The sequence below is a fragment of the Xiphophorus hellerii genome, chromosome 12, assembly GCF_003331165.1.
Source record: "Xiphophorus hellerii strain 12219 chromosome 12, Xiphophorus_hellerii-4.1, whole genome shotgun sequence".
Taxonomy (NCBI): Eukaryota; Metazoa; Chordata; class Actinopteri; order Cyprinodontiformes; family Poeciliidae; genus Xiphophorus; species Xiphophorus hellerii.
The window spans coordinates 14,366,439-14,386,540 of NC_045683.1; positions in this window are offsets into that span (position 1 = coordinate 14,366,439).

Here is a 20,102-nt window from a genome sequence, read left to right on the forward strand (position 1 = left end):
AATCAACAAATGAGATAGGTCTTTTATCTGATTTGCTCAATGAAATGGGTTCCTATTGTCTGTAGCTAAACATTTTTCCTGCAGTTTGACTGGGTTCTCTTTGGAAAAAAAATGATCACTCTCTATCTCTAACTCAGAAGCTTCAGAGTGCATCTTGACACAGCTCCATGGTTAGAGCCGCCTACACACCTCAGTCTCTTCAATAACAGCTTATGCATTCTGCAGAGTCCTTGACTTTTTCTGTAACAGCTTTTTCATAATGGCCAACAGCTATAATTATTATGAGAGCTGGCAAAGTGACAGTCAGAGAGAAAATAGAAGTGTGTGGAGGGACTGCTGTATAAATAGCAACCTGTATCCATTATTGAGTGCAGATATTGGGGATGGTCTCTCCCATGGGTGCAGAGGCAGAGTTGTCGTCACCACATAAATAGTAACTGCTCTCCTTAATGAAGAGTGTTACAATTTCCTATCTCATCCTCATCCAAGAGACTCGCTTAATTTGATGAAAGACACAATCTGATGGACTTTCTGCTGGTCGCTATAACAAACAAGGCAAACAGGAGGTAACAAAGTAGGGAAAATCCGAATCAGACGAGTATGTGTGCCAAAATGGCAATGTATTAAAGCAACTGTAAATGGAAATATAATTATTTCTCCTGAGCAGGAATGTTGTTTTTGGACTTCTGGTGCAGTGGCAAAAGTCCAGTTATTCCAGAACCTCACAGCTCACCTGTCAGTTTATTTAGTTAAACTGACATAAAATGGACAGGTGGCTGCATGGTTTTTGTTACATACAAGCTGTGCAAAAGTCTTCACATCCCTAAATCTTTTGTGATTATGTTAAAGCTACACATTTCAATATATTTTAGTATATTTTACAGGATTGTGCAATGTGCACTTTTAATATAATAATATAATAATAATTGCATTTGTAAATTACTTCTTGGATGCAATATGATGTAATTCTTCAGGTGCCATGCAACAAATCTTTGTGCACCAATAAGATACTTGGTCATTTGGAAGGACTTCATGCCAACAGCTGCTACAGTTAGTCTTCAAAGTCTTTAAAGATCAAAAGGCTCCAGAAGAGCAGTTGGTGTGATGGTGGAAAAGACAGTGAGTAGTGAAGATAATGTTAGTTAATATTAATGAATATTGTCATTGCAATATTCAATGAAAAAAAACAACAACACATAAATGATGAAACAAGTTACAGAGCACAAAGGGAAAACACGCAGGAGCCAGGGCATGGGCTTTTCAGAAAAATGCAAGAATTCAGCAGTGAGTGAATGAGATCAAGGTGATGTGATTGTGGCCTGGAGACCAGGTGAGTACGTTCAACAGAGTGCAATGGGAGGAGAATCTATGCAGGGGACTGAAGGCAGACTTATTATCAGAGAAAACATTGAAGAAATCTATATACAAATTAACAGGGAAAGGTTAAGAATAATGAACACAGAAAAATACACCCAGGAGAACCGCAGGGAAAATAACTAATACCAAGAGAGGTAAATCTAAAAAGACCTAACCAAACTCAAATGAGTACCAAAACACAAATACCCAAAGAGCGCGACAAAGACAGCCATTTTAAGACGGGATGAGGTGGAGAGGTCAATACCTCTGGTGGAAGAATCTGTGGTACACTCCACACAACTGCCTTGAACAGATGAGTAACCAGAAAAAAGCAGAAATTGGGAACAAAGAGGCTAGTTAGATTTAATGGGACCAAAAGATCTGGGACTTGGGTAGAGATTCACCTTCCTGCAGGAGGACAACCCTAAACATGCGTCTGTAATTTTAAAAATAAAGCAGCATTTCGTATCATGAAAAAACATCCACTCACAAAAACAAAAATATCCCTAATACTAAGGGATAATAAAGGATATTTCTATTCTATTCCATTTTACTCCTATGAATAAGATGTTTCTATAGCAAACAGTGAAATACTTTTAGTTGAACAAGTTCCAACTTTTTGATACTTTCTTTCAGTGTGTCTTTCACATCAGGACTCCGCCTGAACCTTCTGATAAAGTAAAGAAACTCATCTCACAACTTGTCTCAAACCTAATTTTTCAGTTTTGAAGCGTTGCTCATATGCGACAACCTGAACAACCTCTATGCCCTGAAAAGGCTGGAATAGAAGGTGACAGCAGCTAAATGTGAAGAAAGAAAAAAAGCGAGATTATATGGAAGACGTGACCTTTGATCTCCTCTCAGCAGCTAATGGATTGGTTGGAAATGTTATGAGACACGATCCCTGTAAACTGAGAGGTTGATGATTTTCCGTGAAGGGATGTCAGAAGCAGATGCTGGTACATGGTTATTTATGCCACCATGTTTGTGTGCAAGCATGTGAGTTTTTATGCTCTAAAACCAACAGCAGTCAGATGTGTTTACATATTTAACTCCTCATCTGTAGCGGCTTCTATCCTATCCCTAAATGGGAGTCGTTTCCACCAACATGTTTGTTTAACATCTACAAATAAGTAGACGTCCTGCACCGACAAACATATTTAGTGAGTGAAAACTCACACACACATGACTAATAATCCTTGAACAGAATACTAACTGTTGCATTTAGCCAAGTTCAAATGTTGAACCTTGAAAACTTTCAGGATGCTAAATGTTGACCATATTTGTCTGCTCTACTTTGTAAAAACTTTCAAAGTCTATCAGATTGTGAAGTTACGTCTAGTCCTCTTCAGGTGATGCTACAGATTTTCTGTCAGCCTTAGTTTGGGACTCTAGCTACACTATTCAAAAGATTTACTTTTCCAGTCATGAAATCATTGTTTTGTTATTTTTGACGGATGCTTTGACTCAAAGTGATTTTGACAGGCAAAATCCCTCTTCGTCTCCTAACAGAGAGATGCTGGAAGGATGTGGGTCAAAACTGACTGATACTTAGAACTGTTTATGATTTCATCCAACTTGAAAAAATAAGTAACTCCATATCATAATGCTAGCACTACATGTTCTACATATGAGTTCTATGTGTGTCAAACGCACAGTTTGGGATTATGACCAAAAGTGTAATTTTCATCCAATCATAATCCATGTTCCCTCAATGTGTCGAAAGATAATTTTCACACTTTCACAAGGTTTTTTGCAGCAAAAATATTTTTTTGTTTCAATGTTACCTTTTAGTACAGACATATGGAGGATCTAAGAGGCTGTTGTCAGATGTAGCACAGAAAGTAGTTGGCACATATTCCTGCAGTGCAGAGTTCCTCTCAGACTATTGAACCAGTTTTCACATTTTCTTTTTATTAACTCTTTGGAAATATACAGTTGTAGTAATGTCACCGTTGCTGCTCTTTGTTATCGGGCTGCAAAGTATAGCTGTAGCTAAAGAAACCAAAAAAACACATCCTCCAGAAAAGCTAGACTTTATTTACACTCAACTGAAGTTCTCTAACTGGAAGCAGGTGTAAATTTAAGAATATCAAATGCAGAAAAATTAATCAAAAGATTCTTTAAAAATTTGTCTGGTTATTGCAGCATCTTACTTTTAAAGTTGAATAATGTAGCATAGGTGGCACAATAAAAGTAGAAAAAACTATCAAAAGATTTTTCATATTATCACAAAGTTGTCGTTTGTGTATTTTTATGTTCTGTAAATAAATTTTATATACCATATCACCGAAAAAAAAATTATAATAATCTATGACACATTTACACCTAGTATGCTTTGATACGTGTTTATTAGTTTTCATTTCCTGTTTTCAAATTCTGAAAACATTTCCAGTTAATGCTTGATTATTGTCTTGAACCAATTTCCCATCAAGGTATGACGCTCTCCCTTATCAGAACTGACCTTTGGTCTCTTTGAGAACTGCTGGTCCCTCAGTTGTTGGTGACAATCCTGAACGCTGTCTTGATGAGGCATCAAAAACAAGAGTGCACGCACACATGATGCTCTGAATGATCAGAAAGATACAAAGTGCAAAGGTGTCTACAAATTGATTAATTAACAATGAAGTGATAATTTGATTAGATACTTGAGCCACTCAAGTGTATCATTACTGTGGAGAAACAGCGTGTGATCTGGACCCTTTCCACCCAGCAAGTTACTTTAATCCCAAGCATGCAAAGTTTAGTTCAGCACAGAAGATTGACTGGGTCAGCTGGTTAAGAACAAATATTTTGCCCTGAGGCTCCTTAACAGGTTAATGAGGCCATGCACACACGCATACACACGCCCACACGCATGAACACCCATACACAGCTCTCTGTGACACCTGCTGTAATCGTATATAGTATTATAACGCAACATGATCTGACCGCATCCTGCGCAACATGTTGAGCATGTTAGACTAAGGGGGACTGCTAGCCGGTGGGGACTCATGCATTTTAGGCCGTGTGTGTGCACATATCACTGAATGATTTGGACACTGAGAAGCTTGGTTTGGAAAACAGGGAAAGTGATCAGGTTAATTGCTTTTCCTGCCGAGCTTCAGTCTCTCTGCGACGAGAACGTATGAGCAAAACTGTTAGAACTGCTTTGAGTTCATTAGAGCGTGGTATTTCATGGACTGACGTATTAATGTGTAGGCTTTCAATAGTGTCTTTACTCATAATTTCACTGCATGACACCCAGTTTCCCATTTTGCAGACGTACATGTGACCCGGGCACAGTCGAGAATTGTACGATCGCTTACTTACATGTGAGAGGGGGGCATGAAAAGCAGTTTAGACTGGTGTAGAGGTTGCCAGCACAAGATTTGGCTCCCGTTTCAGGGATCAGGCGAGACACCTGAGCAGACAGGATACATCCTTGCATTTATTTCCTTATGAAATACTAGACCGTTCTAAATTTGAGTGACTTAAAGTCTGACTTATCAAGCTTTGGTGGATTGGTCGAAAGACTTCTGACTTCATTGATGCTTTCCTCTGACCTTTCACTCAACACCATGACCACACAGTGCCCATGCGTTTCCACAGTTGCAAGACTTCAGTCCTCATACTGTCATGATTAGAAATGGTACTATAACACAACATGATCTGTTGCGTTATACATGATCAAATTACACAAATTATAGATAGATAAATCTTTATTGTCATTGTCACAAGGACAACGAAATTTAAAAGGTGCCATCAGTCAGTGCATATGCTTAAAAACAAAAAATAACTGTCTCACAATTCACACACAATGTAAGAATTAACAAATAACTGGTAAAAAAAAAAAACCCCAAAAAACTAATAAATAAGAACAGCCTCTACTCTACTTTCTAATCATAACGATAGTTACGATATACTGTATATATATATATATATATATATATATATATATATATATATATATATATATATATATATACAGTATATATGCTGGCAATATGAACAATGAAGCATTGGAGCAACTCTTTTTCTATCTATAAAAGTTGGGAAGCACTGAACCCAATTTGACTTTTAAAGTGTTATGACAGTCCTACGCCTCTCTTACTGATGGTGACTCAGACAAAATTGAGTAGAAAAACATGCAGTTTGGAAATTTTTAAACTGCAGCAGTGACAGGATCTAATACTTCTGTTTGAGGACTGATTACACTCTTTGTCTGCCATAAGGAATTATCCCCCAGCTGTGAACTATAAGCTTGAGACAGTCAGAACATATTCAACTTTAGGTCTTACTCACACCAACACATCTTATCATACTGAGCTACAATTATTTGGGCTAAAATATGAATTTGACAAGAGTTTTGAGGGCTGAAAGAGTTCAGAAGGCTCTATGTTTTCTTTCCATTACTTCTATGTTCAAGCCTTCCTTCCATGGACCCTCCAACTCCAAGTCAAAGAGAAGCATTTTCTTCCCTCACAGGTTCACAAACAGAAGGATAGTTAATGTTATTTCTCTTCTTTGAAATCTTTCAGACGTGCTGTGTGCAGTAGAGCTTCTAGATTCACATTAAAATAGTCTTGCATGAAGATAAAAAGGATAAACCCCTCTATTAGTAGTCAAATACATAAAAAAACAACAATTATAAACTTCAGAAAATGTTGAAATGGTCAGATGACATCAATCCTAGCATGAACCTTTCCTTTGTTGGATGTCATTTAGAATGCAGCAAGAAGACCATTAATTCCATTGAAATAAATGCATTTCACTTAATTAAATTTCAAGTCAAAATTCCAACTTCAGGAGACACTTTAGCTGATTTGTCCATCTTGAAGATAAAATTTAACTTCCAAGAACTTCTAGAACCCACTATTAGTGGTCCTGGATTTCACTCTGCAGAGGGGGAGTAAAACAGAAAGCTGATCACACTTCCAGCCATGTGATGTTTACTCGTCTGATTCACCTTGAACGTTTTCCTGTTTGTACCAGTCGCTGCAAGTTACGCTCACAACCAAACAGATTCCCATGAAAAGAAGATGACAGGAGTCCTTATCTCGCTGGGAATGACGCAATGTGTTTCCCTCAAACAACATGTGCGAACTTTGTTTTTGTTTTGCTACTTTATTTAGATCCAAGGGGCACAGAAGTGCTCTCAAAATCAAATTTGATATGCTGCACTTTATACTAGCATGAGGACAAAATACAGACCCATCCAATAGTTTTGAATATTGTTGAAGTCCATTTATTTCAGGAACACTAAGTGAAACACATTATATAAATGATTTACACACAGATGAATGTTTGAAAGGCTTTATTTTAGTTCACTTTTAATACAGGAATGTAGCTTTAATGTAAAGTAGTGCTCTTAATCTGATAAATAAACCTCATCTGAACACGTATTCTAATTTATTGAATATCGCGATAGATATACACACACAGGCTGAAGATTTGAACTTTTCTAAAGTTTTATTCAGATTAGCTTGATAATAGTGTATAGAAACCTTAAATGAATGTTTGTCCATGGGTTAGCAGCTACTGTACATCCGAGTTTTATATCTTCAGGCACAATGCAAAGCATCAGAGCCAATGGTATATAGTGTTATTATTTGGTCTTTTTAAATAATGTCCTCTAAAATATGTCTTAACTTTTTGCATCGAGTAAAAACTCTCTTGTCTTTACTTCAACAGTGTCCCCCTGCTGTAAAACAAAACATGAAATTGAAAATAAGTGGGTCAGCCTCACCATCAGAAAAGTGTTTGCTTAAGCAGACACATAACCTAAAATGATTATTTGCTGTCATGGGATTCACAGAATCTGATTAGCAGCGTCTTCATGTGCAGTTATTCCAAAACCTGCTGACCACATAAAAACCAGCCGTTGAAGAGGCGACTAAATGCTGATAGTTTCATTTTCAAACATGTTCTCAGTAATCCTGCGTCCACTGTCCCACACAGATAGAGGGTGCAGAGAAACAAAGTCAACCCTTTGCACTGTAATGGGTTGGTTCTTTGCTTTTAGAGCTGGATGGACTTGTTAACTGAGCTGAGGATAATGAGTAGCAACATGGGATGAAAGCCAGCCAGTCTGCGTCCAAAGGTAAGAAAATCTCCCGTCTGACACCTCTGAGCTCAATAATTAACACATATTCACCTGCATTGAAAGGTGGACGACTATTTGATCAGATAAACTATTCTTCACACACAAATAGTGAAAAATCTTTTGCATGTTTTCAGCTCCTTCGTCTTTTACTCTCTGTTTAAGCTTATTTATCAGCCTTTCTCTGTGTGCCGCTAGTCTGACAGGACAAACTCAGACAGCAAAGCAGTGCCATGTGATCATCATCATCCTCGCTGGCTGTTATAGCCAGTCACATTTCAGCAAAATGTTCTGAGCAGCTGCTGAACAATGAGCAGCAGCTGGCCTGCCCTCCTCTCGTCTCTGGGTTTCCTGCGAGTTGATTGGGCTTGAACTGGAGGAAAGTGAATGAAGGTTCATGTAGAGCCTGGGGGCTGTTTCACAAAGCAGCTAAACTTGTGCTGCTGTTGGTGTTTCCCTCTGAGTGTGTTTCGCAGGCCAGAAAAGGAGACGAGTGTTAAACCAACAGAGATGACCTGCTGAGCTTAGAGGAATTGGTTGTAGACATGCCACTCAGGGCTCAAACTGGACGTATGTGCATGTGCAGGCATGTGTGCGTGTGTGTGTTGGGGGGGGGGGGGGGGGGGGGGGTTGTACGTGGATTTAATGAGCAGTCTGGGTGCTTTAAAGTCCAAGACTGCTGGTCCTGCTTCCCCTCTGGGGTCTTTCTGAGGATCAAGTCAAACCAAGGGTCTTTCTTATGAAGAAAGCAATTATTCAAATGAACTAAACTTATTTTTTTGATTATGATCTTTTTTTCCCCCTGAGATACTACATAAAAAACAGATTTAACGGACTCTAAAAAGACTTTTATTCACAGTGAAGTAGTCTGATTACTGCATTCAAAGGTCAAACTGTCGGTGCAAACTGTTCTCAGAGTAAATTGTTACAGCAGCTACTTTTTTGTTGTCCTCCCCTTTGCCACACCTTAACTTCCACCTTAACATGATCAAAGAAACGTGCTGCACATGCGAAGCAGCGCACATCAGAGGTGCCATTCAGTTCAGTTCCAGACTTAATTACCATGAAGGCTTGGAGATAACTTCTCAGACACGCCCTGGTTGAGACGGCAAAAGGCAGAGTGTGAGGCAGAGACTCTGACGTCAGCAACGTGGGGCTGGTGAGAGGTGAACAGAATGCTATCCACGTTTTGCAAGATCAGACCGATTGAATTCCTCTTCCAGACTTTGGTGTAACCTTTTTTGGGGAACAGTGCATTGCTCTGAACACACCATCAACACTGTGAAACTTGCCAGTGGCAGCATCATGCTGTGGAGCAGAAAGAGAGAGCAGCTAGTCTTTGTTCACTTCAAGATGGATAGAGCTAATATGAGGTGTTCCTGTAAAAAAAAAAAAAAAAACATGTAAATTTTGAATTTTCTGCTTCCAGCAGGATCCCCAATATTGTAATGTATAGTAATGGTTTACATCAAAGCGTGTTCATATGTTAGAATAGTTCTGTCCAAGTCTTAACTTGATAAGTCCTGACATAAGTGGTGCAAAAACAAATATGGTCCATGGGTTTCCTATGTATCATTTTCTTTACCTTACACAGTTATTCGCTACTTTATTTTGACACGTCATAAAATCCCAATGAAACACATTGATGTTTGTGGTTGTGAGATGACAGGATGTGGAAAAGGTCAACAGCTCTTACTTCTTCTCCCATACACTATATAAAACAGGGAATGGTCAAAAGTTAAGGTTAGAATTGTATCTACATCACATCAAATATCTGGAAGTCCCTTTTTGAATAAAGGAAAATGAATCTAGTGAAGATCTGACACAGGACCTGAGAGACACAGGATGCTTGTTGATACTGCTATTCTATTTTACACGATGCTTTGACAACTATTCAACATTTTTATTTTAGTGTGTGTTTTACAGATAAGAAAAATAAAATTGTTGGCAACTGGATTAAAAATAAGAAACAAGAAGTCTGACTGAAACCTGCAGAAAAATTAATCAAAACCAACGTATTGCTCTAAAATCATGACTCTTGCACTGCATTGTTGAAAAAAGGAGACAATAAGGACAAAGTGATAATATGACATCAGATGTAGAGGTGAAGAGCAGTATCAGTGCGACATGTGATCATGTGACTCCAGGAGGCAGGAGCTTCCAGTTCACTGTCTGGACACTGGATCTGTCCCTGCCTGCACCAGAACAAACACTGTTGTCACTCTTTGTGTCAACTATCAACTTCTGATAGGTGGCAGGACACAGAGAGAGTGTGTGTGTGTGTGTGTCTCAGTGCATTTTCACACATGCAAGTATTGTGTGTGCCTACAAGAATAGAAAAGAACAGAAAACAAACAGCAAAACCTGTGTATTCACAGCTGAGGTTGTGATAATAGCAGCTCTTTCATCTGCAGCACATGGAGCCCACATACTCAGGTCTGTGATTGATTCGTGGCGCAGCCACACAGAAACACTGGGGAAGGTGCCGTAAGTGGTGATTAGAAAGAGCAGGAGGCACCTTGTGGAAATTATGGATCCTCAATAGAAGCGTAGGCTGCCCTAATGAGTCACCGCGGCTTTGTGGCAGATGGTTTGGCAACAAATGTGGGCATAGCCGAGCATTTAGGCCAATCAAAGAGGAACTGTCGCCATACAAAGCTCCACTTGAAGAATGAAAGTGAATAGATTCAAAATAAAATGGAATAATTTTCTGTAATGCAACTGGAAAGAGAATAGAACTAAATGTTTTGAGATAAAGAAAAGATAAAGACAGAGGATGATCAAACCAAACTCCCACGCCAATGTTTTCAAACTATGAGAAATAAAAACAATTCTGAAGGGCTTTTATATGCCGTGTCCTGATTTTGAGCTATTATCTAGCCCATAAATAACCAAAAAGCATATGCCCCTTTTATTTTTGATCAAATAATGGGTGAACCAAACAGCCCATTCATGCCATGAAGCTCTCTGTCATTTGCATTTCATTATCATCTTCATTTAGCTAACTATGCAGTTAGAAAATGTGTGCCAGGAGCTCAGTAGGTGAAGCATTGGGTTTAAAGTGGTTTGGATGAGTGATAATTACCAAAGCGTGTTGAACAGACATGTTAGAAGTGTGACTCAGTTCAAGTGTTTGTTGGTGTAGCTTTATCCACTCGTCTTAAATGCTTAACTAAGAGAAAACTGGAATTTTTCCTTTTGGATTTTGAAGACATTTTTATTCCTCAGCTAAAACGTTCCTCCAGCTCTGATCATGTTGGAAACAGTTCCAGCTTCAAGTGGAGCTTGTTGAAGGATCAAACCAATAAGGCCCATTAAGGCCAGATGAGTCACTGAACACGCCTCCATCCTGTGAGCGCTTTGGGTGACTTGAGTCACTCGAAGAACGCTTCCTAACACGTCGACTTATTCGACAGTTTTGGTCACATGCGTGGCTCAAGGTGTGACTGGTTGTGTAAACACCTGGGGAAAAGAATCAAAGCTGCACACAAAGTATTAGAAAGATGGAGCTGCCACCTCCTTTGTTTACTAAGTGTTCTATCTTAAATGCAGTCATCTTGGTTTTTGAAGAATCTGTACATTTGTCTGGATGGATTTGGTGATTAATGGCTTCACTATTATTGGATGTTTTTCCCGTTTTTTTGTTTTTCTTTTCCTTCCAGTCCAAAATAAATGCAGACATAAATCATTTTTTCATTCAACCTCACATATTTCTTTTTCGTTTTTATTTTTTATTTAACTTTTGCATAACTTTAGCTGCATTCATGCAAATCAAATAAATGTTTGTCCTGTATTGTGTTTTAAGGGGGATTGTTATGTCTTGTGATTTTTTTTTGTCTTCAGATTTTCCATAATGCATTTTAAACTCCACTGAAGAATCTGTGTCTCTTCGACATTTTGTTTGGTGACGCTGACTCCCATTCAAAAATTATTTTAACACTGCTGCAACTTTTATTGAAATCACTTCAAATGTTTTTGCTCTATTGCTTTTCAGTCAGCGAAGAAATTATGCAAAAATGCCAATTTAGATCTATGAGGTTAAAAAGCAAATGTGCAAAGTTGTGCCCCACCCAAATCTAAAGTGCATCAATGCAATCGAAAAAAAATAATGATGATGATGTTAATAACGGTATTTATACAATTAAAAGTTAATGAAATTAGTTAATATTTTGTATTTATCATGTTAATAATTGGAATTCATTAAAAAGACAGATTGTGTTTAAACAACAAGTTCCTGTGTCCAAAGAGGACAGGAGGAGAAATTTATTGTTGTTGCCAATTGTTTTGGCAATTGTTTTGTTTTTTATTATACCTCCCAAAAAACCCCAAAACTCATATGGAGAAAAAGTATGTTTTAAAAAACTGGGGAAAAAATACAGTTAAGCTCTTTGAATAGTTTGCTTATTAATTTAAGCAGTAAGTTCCTATGTGACCCTCAGTGTGGTCATGAGAAAGACGTGTATTTTAAAGGATGTACATTTTAACAATCTGAAAAACTCTTTTATCATAGTAGAATAACAAATCCAAATTTGAATTCAATTAAATAATCAGAAGATTTTTTTTCAGTTAATGTAGATAGAAATGGAAATTCATCATGGAGGCAAGTATAGAGAGCTGATGATGATAAAGTTGTCTGACTAGGTCTGATTGTGTCTACAGATATGCACAGCTAAAGATTGCAAGAACGCTGGAGTTTAGGACAAAGACAAACTAATAAAAAAAAATCACAAAGCCTCCACACATCATGTTTGCACTTGCAAGCTAGATTTTTTCATCTGGCAACATTAGGTCCTCAGTTAGGTCATGTTGAATAAGTCTCACCTGGTTTCTTTGTCACTGACCAGTATTTATACGGATTATTAGTTTCTAGTCATGCCTCGTGCAGCAGTCAACCTTCTGACAAAATCTACCAAACACTCTCATATCTCCCTGGTCTTCTAGAAGATTTAAGAATTTAGTTTAAAGTACTTGTTCTCAGTTTCAATGCTTGAAATGGCCAGGCAATGGCTGCTGCTTTTGGTCTTCGATTCCAAACCCTGAATCTCCTAAGGCTAAAACTAATAAGACGGCATGGCCTTTCAGACTGTGGCTCCTAAACTGAGGAAGATTTCAGTCCCATAGCTTCAGTTTGCTGATTCTGTGGACGCAATTAAAAACCTGTTGAAAACCATTTTGCTATATTGGGCTTTTATATTGTGGTATTATTGTTTTTCTTTATATTATGTAAGCTTTAATTTAAATTATGTTCCACAGTGTTTTATGACTTTGAGTCTGTGAAAGGTGGATTATAAATAAACTTTACCCACTAGATTCCATTTTTGCCTTCTTCACCCTCACCACTTGTTCCCTCTAAGATTTCTTGCTTTCCGTTTCCTTCATTTGAAAGTGTGAACTTTCGCTGATTAAATATTCACTTATTATCCAACACTGCCTGCCAACCACCTGTTGCATCAATGCATTTAGATCCATTTCACTAATCAAATCATGACATACATGGTCGGGATAAACTTTTTCACCATCTGGTTGAAACTGCAGTGTACATATCTCTGTCAAAATACATATAATATTCATATTAAATTTTAATATATGTTGTTTTATTTTAGCGTTGCTTTGCATTTGTGCTCTAGTACAGAAAGAGAGAACAACTCTTTCAATAAGAATTAAGTGTGGTCCTTTGGTTACCACGCCTTGACTTTTCCTGTTTTTCATGACTGTAAATATTTCTGAACATCCACATTTGTTCTTGTCTTGGCGATTTCATTCAGCCTGAAGCAGGGACAGGAGGGATTCATATATAAGTGGTTGTTTATTATATGAACCATTTGACTCTCCCCTGCTGGCCTACCATCTACGTTTTGCTCTGTAAGCAAAAGGTTTCCGATAAACCTTCAACATGGAGTGAGTTTATTTGTCTGCTACAGTTTATATGCCAGTTACTTCTAAAAATGATTCCTCAAGGGCATAATAATATCTTCGAAGACTCATCGCTGCATAGCAATTAGCTCCAGCTGCTGCTGAAGCCTCTGTCAAAAGAGGATATGATTGCATGTGTTGTTCCCGTGTGTGTTGATTGTGTGTGTTTGTTGTTACAGTCACTGCGATGGCAGCTAATTCTCCCTCTATTTTTATGAGTGTTGCTTTGACAGCTGGCTGGAGGTGGAAAGTCCTGCTGCCAGTGTGCTGGGAGAGCAGACACCACTCTCACACATCGCACACACAGGATAATCTTTTACTGTCTCACAAACACACAGTTAGCACAGGCTCCTGCTCCAATCGGTGTGAGTGTGTGTGAGACAGAGATAGACAGATCGAGGAGGAGATGAGTGTGTCCAGTGCGGACCAGTATCAGATTCAGACCAGTGATCCCTGTGCTAATACCCAGCTTTTCTGTTTTAGCTGCAGGGTGTCTTATGTAATCAGACTTTTTTTTTTTTTCCGGACCACTGTCACTGTCACCACCTTTTTTGTTTTGCTATCAAGTCCAAAGTGATAGGTTGTCAGAGCATCAAAGAAAATAAGAACGCAAAGTGCAGCACTCACGACATATCTGTGCACTTTGTGTCAAAGGGACGGCGATGATAGACGTGCAGCCTTCCAGCTCGACTGTTTAAAAGAGTCAGAGAGAGACGGGCTGGTCAGCGGCTTATCAAACTGATCTGACTCTAAAATATGTTTGGACACACAAGCATGCAAACAGAGAAGCACCCCACTGGCTTCAGTGTTTAAACCTTGAGTATTGGTCAGACTCTTTAACTTTCCAGTGAACTGACAGTGTTTTACACTCAAAAGATAACCATTATACAGTCAACAAAATAAAAAGACCTGATTTCAGTCATAGAAAACAGAATATTTCTCTATATTTATATGCATATGCACTGTGTTACACAAGGCTCCTAAACACTTTTATTTTTAAAAATAATTTACATTAATTGTAAACTGTATGTGAAAAATCTTTAAGTAACTTGAGAGCAGTGTAAAACTGAGACATGCCAACAGATGTAGGTACAGGGAAGAGTTTTCTTGCTGGGGACAGTTTGGTTTATTAAAGAACTGAAAGGACTGTGTGAAAGGGTTTATCACACTTCTGCAGAACAACTGAGTCACTGTCCACACAAAATTCACAAAAAAAGAGAAACATTTGTTGCACTCACAAGTCCTAAATGCTAAAGCTCCCGATGTGCTTGTTGATTTTCACATAAAATAGAAAGTATGAGAGAAATATGCAGGAAAAAAATGACACAATTTAAGAAATAAACATTAAAAAAAAATATTACTTTGTGTGATTTTCATACATTTTGTATAATTCTTCTTACATATTGAAAATAAGCCCAAAAAAGAGAAGTAATGGTTCATGAAACCCACATGACCTGGAGTCAGAAAGCTTCACAGTTTCTGAGCAAAGAGACTTTTGGTTTTTCTTTGCTTTTCCACTGACAGTCCCAGTCCAACTATTCTACCTTTTAGTTACTGCTATGGTGGTTTCTAATACCGCTCTTCTAATTTGCTATCTTAGATTTATATTAATACTAAACTACGTACATTATTTATTCTAATAAATTACTTTTCAATTCAACCTCCATGAAATCTCTCTTCTCAACATCCTCTGTTGTTTGTTGTATTTGGATCTTTTACAAAAAAGTTCCAAACAAAAAACACAATTCTTGTTGTCTTAATTTGCAGAAATGACTTATTTCCTCCTCACCTGACAAATGTTAGCTAAGCTGCTCACTACTTCACAAATATGTTGTTTCAAAAGCTTAAAGACCCTCATCAACATCTCAGTTATAGACACTGATTATTATAACGTTGTGAATTTACCAGCTTTGTTTGCTCAGTGCATCAAACTAAAAAATTTTTTAAAAGTTTCTTCAATGTATTCATATGTTCTTAGAGATGCATCTTTATATGATTAATATCTCATGGCGCCATGGCCAAGGAAAATCCAAAAGCACTCCACCAATAGAAATATTAAATGTTATGTGTGTGTGTGTGTGTGTTATGTGCCTAAACCTTTTCAGCATGTCCAGTCCAACAGGCTTCCCTATTGTTGTGCTCTGGGTACCTTCTGTCTGCTGTAAGCTGCTTATTACAGTAGTGATCCAAGGTACAATGTTGTCTAATTAAAGAGCTATTTTTGTTTCCTCTGGAGTCTGGATGTCATATGGTAAGCTCAGTGTCAAAATGTTATGATATTCTTTTCATAAAGCAAAAAATACGAAGTTAAGCATATACTTATTTTTAGGACACAGAAGGAGAGGATCCTCCATGTTGCCATCCATGCAAGATCCAGCTCTGGATATTAGCCATGGAAACAAAGACGTTAGATAAGTCATAAGGTATAAATTTATCCATGACAATCGAGGTTAAAACAGCAGAAAAGAGAAAAGGTCAACTCAAATAATAATAGATTTAGTCGGATCAGAGTAGCTTCTGCTGCTTTGGTCCTCTACCGTCCAGTAAACTGGCTCACTGACTGACTGAAGCTGACTGAGACACGTGAGGACAGACTGAGACACGGGGAAATCAAAAAGTGTGTCTGGTGTCTGAGGCGCGTTCACCTGCAGGTACAGAGAGACGTCTTATGTAGGACAGCTTTCCAACTGGGCTTTACTCAGACCTAAATATAGACGGGACAGAAGTAGGCTGAGCTGATAGTTCTGCCAAAAGGCCTTAAAAAGGAGCTGTGAATCGAGGTCTTTCACACAGTGAGTAAGAGTCGGTTCTGGCATACTTATTTTGTGTTTTGACAACACGAGATGCAGCAGTTGTTTACTCTCGCTCAAATGTGGTTAATTTGAATAAAATCAAACACTTAGAAATGATCTAATTCTTTTACTGCTGAAACAATTAATAGCAAGGCAGCATTTTGTACAACTGAATGAATAAATTTAAAAAATGTGTCTTTAGCGTATATGGTGTATATGGATCATATACTAAAAACTGCTTGAGATGTTTTGCATTTAAATCTTTGGTCACAAATGAAAAAATATATATTTTTTAATATCATATCCCAAAATTAAAGTGTTTATTTATAAAAAAAAAAAAAGAATCCCAAAACAGAGAGTACCTTGCAAATGTATTAAAATCCTTTCAACTACCACAAACTTGAATGTAGTTTAATGAGCTTTTATGTAATGAACAAGAACAGTGTAGTGCAGAATAGTGAAGAGGAATAAAAAAGATGCCTGGTTTTTAAATCCACACTAGAAATAAATTTGTGTTTAGTTCCCACAATCCATTTTGGAGCAAACTAAGTTGCAGATCTTTGGGGTTTCCTTAGATAAGCTGTAGTCAGAGACAGAATCTGTTGCTCATTCTTCTAAAACTAGTTCCAGCTCAACCAGATTGGCTGGAGAGTGATCACTTAAATATTTCCACAGATTCTGAACTGGATTTAGTACTGTGCTTTGACTAGGCCATTTTAGCACGCTGACAATTATTTTAGCTCTGGTTGTATTTTTAGAGCTCCTGAACCAGTGCCTTAGTTTTACCTCTTCTGCAGCTTCTATCAGGTTTTCTCCCAGGTTCCCCGTTTACTTGCATCCATCTTCCCATTTGACCAGAACAGTCCCAAAGCCTGATGTTGCAGCTACCATGTTTCACCATACGGAGGCCATGTTTGGAGTGTTTTCTGGCACATGTTGGTCAAAGATTCTCATGTGGATCACATCTAACCAGAGACCCTTCTCTTATACTTGTGACAAACTAAGACTGCTTTTTCGGACTTTCTTCATGTTACCTTTCCATAAATGCCAGGTTTATGGATTGCAATGCTTCTAAAAGGAATGCTTTCCTCGCTCAGTTTGTCTGTTTTCGTGGATTCTGGTGTCTTGGCAGCATAACAATTGGATGATGGATTGACCATAGCTCTATTAGACATTTAAAGCTTGGAAACTTGTTTTATTACCTTAATTATGCTTTAAAAATCTATATAACCTATTTAGCATGTCGTTTTTCATAATGGTTTCTTTGTTATGCTGTTTGTTCACTAATGTTTTCTGGCAAATTCAGTTAATTTAGATCAAGATTAAAGTAAGCAAAGGAGGGATCTACTCACTAATGAGATTTACTATCAAACTATTTTGGAGTTTGATAGTAAATGGACTGAATGTGTGTGCATGCAACTGTATACAGATTTTTGTTTTTAAAAAGGTCGATATCCTTTTCCGTCTGTTACTTTCAGCATTACATGAATTCTCTACAATAACTCATTTTACAATGAATCAAATTTAGTCAGTGACAGGGTTTTACTCATGTAGTTAAGGTGTTGAGAACAACTTTAAATTCTCATATAGATGTCCTTTTGGTTTTGCTTTCTTTCCATCATATTAAATGCTTAAAGTCATTGCAGATGTTGCTCACTTTGAATGTTTGACTGATAGTGATTATGCTTGTATAGCAATATTGTACAACACTGTACAATTTAAAACAAGCTTGACTGGATGCGCATCCCGCAGAGAAGAACAGGCTCAGTGTTTTCCGCTGTAACCCCCTCACAACCTTTTCAGGACGGAAGCTTCCCATCTGCTCCTCCATTCCTGGGACTTCATGGGCAACCCGGTGACTCACTACACCCACTCTCTGCCGGAGCTGACAAGTGATTTTCAAGGAAATCTGGCTTTTATGTGTGCACAGTCTTGCTCATTTCAGCTGCACTCCCCTCTTCCTCTGCAGCCCCCCTCTCTGTTCCCTCCCCCGGTTTTGCCACCATCTTGAGGGACGCGGTGTTGACACTGCTATAAATCCCCATGTATATGGAAAGTGGGGCAGGACTGCACGTACACTTGCATGTTGCTGCGACAAGGCTCGACTTGTTCAATCCAGCCACATGCACACAGCATACTTCACAATTACCTTCAAAGAGGGATATTTACAGTACATACCTGCCAAGGGAGATGTAGGTCAGCTGCAGCTTTTACTCAACTAGAGGTGCAGCTTCTGAAGGAAGAAGATGAAGAGCACAAGGATTTCTCTCTGCTCCAAAAGATAATAGGAAGATTTTTTTGTATCCTATGTTGTTCACCTGCTGGGTGATGGTTGTGCAAGTCAAGCAGGGCGTGATGTGTGATAAAACAGTTTACTGACACTTCCCTGAGCAACTGTGCCAGTAAATGAGATGGACTTTAAAATGCAGCCAAGGCTGCTTACACCTTTTACCTCACTTCCTCCAGCCACCTGATTTCTTTAGGCCAACCAAAATGATCTACATTTAAAATGAGACGTCAAAAAAAGTGGAAATCCGGATTAAAGAAGACGAAAGATGAGCAGCGTTTGAAACATCTCCCCAAACCAGCTTTGTCCTGCCTTGGAAGTCAGCTGTGCGTGCACACTGGCAGGCATGGCTAAACCACATTGTTTGTGACTCATTAAGAAATCCCCACTCTCTGCTTTGTTAGAGATCCTGGCAGTGAGTCATTTCTGAGCGCTCGGGATAGGTGTGACATTCTGGCATCGGTTACTGCTGTCTGTGTGGAGGAAGCAGGAGGACAGAGCTTCAAATGCCAGACACGATTTTTTACGAAGGTGGCCTTTGAAAATTGTTTATCTGGATTGGTTTTCAGCTGGTTCACTTTTTGCTTGTAAAGCCGTTTCATGTGGTTGTTGTATTTTGTATATTTTTACTACATTGCATGAAAACAGTTTCAGGGATCACAGTAAAATAAGCTAACTGGCTTCTATAAAAGATTGTTTTGGGGTGTATTTATGATTAAGATTTCATTTTTAAATTTACTTAAAACCATAAGAAGGGCCTAAGCATGTCCCAAATTGATCCCAAATAGAACTGATCAATGAAAACCAGTAGTAGAGACAGTGTGGCATAGAAGGAGCTGCATAGAAGGAATGCTGAAACTAGTTATTAAAAACGCCTTAAGCATTTTTAATGACTTTAAATTTCTCAAAAGAAATTTAAAGTTAATAAAGCAGTAGAAATTTTTTTTCTTGCAACCTTTGTCTGTCCACCATTAACTAGAGTATTACTGAAATCTCAAAAAAGTAGCATCAAAATAAGGACAAGTTATTGTTAGCATAGCAATTCAACTAACTGCTATATATTTTTAAAAAATGTCAACAGCAGGAAAAGAAGTTTATCATGGACTGTAGCTGAATGTGTGGAGTCACATTTAGCTTTAGAAACAAAGCGCATCTCTGGTAACACATTTTAGAACAATTTTTCAGCTTTTTCAGCATTGCTAACCCATAATTTAAGTAATTTATTAAAGATGTTGTGACAAAATTCAGGCATATAAATGTGGATGCATTCATATCACCAGATCAGCAATTCCCTGATTTTATGCTACTTGGATCAGTGTTGACCAATCGGCGAGACATCCGTAAGATGAAACCCACAAAAAAAAAAAAAAATCTCAGTTCTGCTGCAGGATAAATTTATTGACTAGTCTGCGTTGTGAATCATTTGACTATTAAAGGCAAGTCAATAAAATCTAATACTGTAATCCTGTAGAAAAATTAAATATTGATCTCAAATTAAACAATTTTATCAAACAAGTTCCAGACCAACCTGGGAACTTTACTTTACTGCAAGGTCGCTTCACTTTTTTAATTTTACATTACAAGCACGCACTTCAATTTACAGATAGTTGCTTGTGCGCTCTCCATTTCTGTCTGTATGGGATTCCTTGTTTTTACAAAGCAGATTAAGCTT